The sequence below is a fragment of the Cebus imitator genome, unplaced genomic scaffold (genome assembly GCF_001604975.1).
Source record: "Cebus imitator isolate Cc_AM_T3 unplaced genomic scaffold, Cebus_imitator-1.0 Scaffold181, whole genome shotgun sequence".
Taxonomy (NCBI): Eukaryota; Metazoa; Chordata; class Mammalia; order Primates; family Cebidae; genus Cebus; species Cebus imitator.
In genome coordinates, this window is record NW_016107496.1 from 146,004 (window position 1) to 150,219 (window position 4,216).

The 4,216-nt window shown below is 50.5% G+C and overlaps 1 pseudogene; it reads left to right on the plus strand.

Moving 5' to 3' along the window:
* LOC108316014 overlaps nt 1-4,216 on the plus strand; it is an 82,143-nt pseudogene that overhangs the window by 41,803 nt on the left and 36,124 nt on the right.

The window sequence follows — 4,216 nt, forward strand, 5'->3', positions numbered from 1 at the left end:
ATATATTTATATATATATATATTTGCGTATATATATATTTGTTTATATATATTTGTGTGTGTGTATGTGTGTGTGTATATATATATATATATATTTATATAAATTAGCCAAGTGTGGTGGCAGATGTTTGCCACCACAAACATCTGTTTGGGAGGCTGAGGTGGGAGGATTGACTGAGCCTGGAAGGTCAAGGCTGCATTGAGCCGTGATCAGGCCTGTCTGTGGGTTGTTGTGCAGGGCACACGTGTTGACTCTTCAAGGAGCCTCCAAGCCCCTGGGGTATCCCGAGTCCCCTCTTTGCCTGGGTCTGGGATTGTTGGTCCCTGAGGGCTGATCCTTTCATCTGCCTGATCTCTGTCCCTGCAGCACTGCTGGAGAGGAAGGAGGAAGATGGACAGTGGGTGGCCGCCCTGGGTGCCGAGCTCTTCATGTCAGGGCTGGCGGGGCTGCGTGCCCTTGGCCTGCTGCAGCAGTGAGGCCAGCTCTGGACCAACTGCCTGAGGATGCAGTACAGCCTCCCAGGTAAGGCACCGCGTGCCTGACTGCGGGGCAGGTGGAGGTGGCAGGGCCTACCCTGTTTCCTACAGCTGTGGCTCTGCAAGGTAAGATGTGCCGTCACCACAGGGTTTTCCATTAGTCACTCTGTGGGCTCTGAGTAGGACTTAGTACCTGCTCATTAAACGAAAAGGTGTGTCTGTTGAGGGGACATTCACCCATCTCTTAAGACCTCCCTATCAACAGGTTCTAATGGAGTGACAGGAGCAGAGCACGGGACTGTAGGGGGCATGGCTGAGGCCAGGCTGGGCTGGGCCCTCCTCCTCTTGGAGCCATGGTGGAGGGCTCCCTGGCAGAGGATGGCAGGGGCTCTGGATCGATCCTCACAGCTAAGGCAAAGCAACCAGCGCACAAGTGCAGCACCAGCCAGAGGCTACAGACAGAGTGGCTCAGATAGCGCCTATAGGCTGGAGCTGGGCCATGAGCTCCGCTGCACACACATCCCGGCTTTCAGCCACAAGGTGGGTGCCCAGGCCAGTTGGGACATCCAGGGAGAACACCAGAGTCAGGCAAGTGGTGATCTGAGTACCCTGAGCTCATCCCCAAAGAGATGAACTTGCTCCCAATAGCATAGCCATATAGGATGGATCCAGGGCTGGCACTTCAGCCTCAGTCTTATGTCTATTCATCCAGGATTGCTTGAGCCCAGGAGGCAGAGGTTGCAGTGAGCCAAGATGGTGCCACTGTACTCCACCCTGGGCAATAGACTGAGATCTTGTCTCTAAAATAAACAAATTTTTTTAAAAAAACAAGGCTAGGCACAGTGGCTCATGCTTATAATTCCAGCACTTTGGGAGGCTGAGGCAGGTGGATCACGAGGTCAGGAGTTCGAGATCAGCCTGGCCAACATGGTGAAACCCCATCTCTACTAAATATGCAAAAATTAGCCAGGTGTAGTGGCAGGTGCCTGTAATCCCAGCTACTCCGGAGGCTGAGGCAAGAGAATTGCTTGCACTGGGGAGGCAGAGGTTGCAGTGAGCAGAGATTATGCCACGGCCCTCCAGCCTGGGTGACAGAGCGAGACTCCATCTCAAAAACAAAAACTATGTCAACAAAATAGTGCTTTCTACAGAACTGTGTCCTCAGAAAACCAAACTGATATCCCTGGAGTGGGTGGCTGTGAGGGGGCCCAGGTCCAGCTCTGGCACAAGGAGGACTCAGGCCACCTGCACTCACAGCTGGAGGCGAACTACAGGAAGCACTGGGATGAGAGCAGCAACAACAGCCATCTCCGTGTCAGCCAGACCTTCAGGAATGACTCGGAGCCCACCCTGAGCAATCACTTGGTGGAGGTGAGCCCGGCCACTGCAGCAGAGCCATGCCCCATGAGTCCAGCGTGGACGGTGGGAGCTGGGGAACCCCACATGACCCTCTGGCCCTGGCCGCAAGGATGCAGGCAGCTGAAACTCAGCCTTGGTGACTTTCCCTTTTGCATTTCCAGCCCCAGATCCCCAGGGGTGAGAAACACTTGTCACACTGCCAAGGACTGGAAGGAGGGCTTGGGAAAAACAGATTTCCAACCATAAAAATGCATTTTGGAAGCAGCGGTTTGCTTTTAGTTTTTCCCAGAGGGTGGGTTCTTCTGCTGAGTTAGGAGTAATGGTGAGCTCGGCAGCTGAGCAGGTGGTGGTTCTACAGCACACATTTCACCTTTACATTTATTTAAAAATTGGTTTAGATTTTTTTCCCTTTTCATATCCAGTCCTGCAAATTATCTTGTTTTGTTGTTGTTGTTTTGTTTTGTTTTGTTTTGTTTGAGATGGAGGCTTGCTCTGTCGAGCGCAGTGGCATGATCTCGGCTCACGGCAGGCAACCTCCGCCTCCCGTGTTCAAGCGATTCTTCTGCCTCAGCCTCCCGAGTAGCTGGGATTACAACAGGCATGCACCACAACACCAGGCTAATTTTTGTATTTTTAGTAGAGATGGGGTTTCACCATGTTGACCAGGATGGTCTCGATCTCTTGACCTCACAATCCACCCGCCTCAGCCTTTCAAAGTGCTGGGATTATAAGTGTGAGCCACTGCGCCTGGCCACAAATGGTCTTTTAAATATTAACTTTTAATTGTGGTTAAATATACATTGCGTAAAATGTGCCGTTTTAACCGTTGTTAAGTTTAGCAGCGTTACCTGTGTTTACAGTCTTCTGTGGCCATCACCGCTATTCATCTGCAGAACCTGCAAAACTGCAAGTCTGTATCCATTAAATGCTGACTCCCCATTCGCTCCTGCCCCCAGTCCCTGGCAACCACCATTCTACTTTGTGTTTTAGGCTTTTGACTACTCTAGGTACCACATAGAAGTGGAATCATACACTTCATTTGTCCTTGTTTTTTCTTGAGAGGGAGTTTCACTCTTCTTGCCCACACTGGAGTGCAATGGTACCATCCTGGCTCACTGCAACCTGCACCTCCTGGGCTCAAGCGATTCTCCTGCCTCAGCCTCCTGAGTAGCTGGGATTACAGGTGCGTGCCACCACACCCAGCTAATTTTTTGTATTTTTAGTAGACAGGGTTTCACCATGTTGGCCAGGTTGGTAACTCCTGACCTCAGGTGATCCTCGTGCTTCAGCCTTTCAAAGTGCTGGGATTACAGGTGTGAGCCACCATGCCTGCCTGTCCTTTTGTGGACTGGCTTATTTCACTTAGCATGTCCTCAAAGTTTTGAAAAGCTTGTGCCAGAATTTCCTTCCTTTTTTTTTTTCTTCAAGATGGAGTCTTGCTCTGTCAACCAGTCTGGAGTGCAGTGGTGTGATCTTGGCTCACTGCAAACTCCACTTCCCAGGTTCAAGCAATTCTCCTGCCTCAGCCTCCCAAGTAGCTGAGATTACAGGCGCCCACCACCACACCTGGCTAGTTTTTGTATTTAGTAGGACAGAGTTTCACCATGTTGGCCAGGCTAGTCTTAAACTCCTGACCTCATGGTCCACCCACTTCAGTCTCCCGAGTAGCTGGGATTATAGACACCCACCATGCCTGGCTAATTTTTGTATTTGTAGTAGAGACGGGGTTTTGCCATGTTGTCCAGGCTGGTCTCAAACTTCTGACCTCAAGTGATCTGCCTGCCTCAGCCCCCCAAACTGCTGGGATCACAGGCTTGAGCCACTGCCCCTGGCCTTATTGAAGGTTTTACTGAGATGGTCATGGGGTGGCATGGGAGGGAATTACATCTTGTGGCAGAGTTTGAGAAATGTTTTCTGTCAAGGGCCAGAGAGTAAACGTCTTAGGCTCTGTGGCCTCTAAGTCTCTGCTGCAGCTACTCCCCTCTGCTGCTGTGGTGTCATGAAAGCAGCCACGGGAATAGGACATGAACGTGTTACAGGAAAGGGATCTCGATCCAGACCCAACAGAGGGTTCTTGGATCTTGTGCAAGAAAAGATTCAGGGCTGCTGGTGCCCATTTTATGGTTATTTATTGATGACATGCCAAACAGGGGATGGATTACTCATGCCACCCTTTTTAGACCATATAGGGTAACTTCCTGACGTTGCCACCATATTTGTAAACTGTCATAGCGCTGGTGGGAGTGTGGCAGTGACGACGACCAGCGGTCACTCTCTTCGCCATCTTGGGGGGTTTTGGCCAGCTTCTCTAAAGCAATCTGTTCTATCAGCAAGGTCTTTATGACCTGTATCTCGCTCTCTTTTTTTTTTTTTTTTTTTTT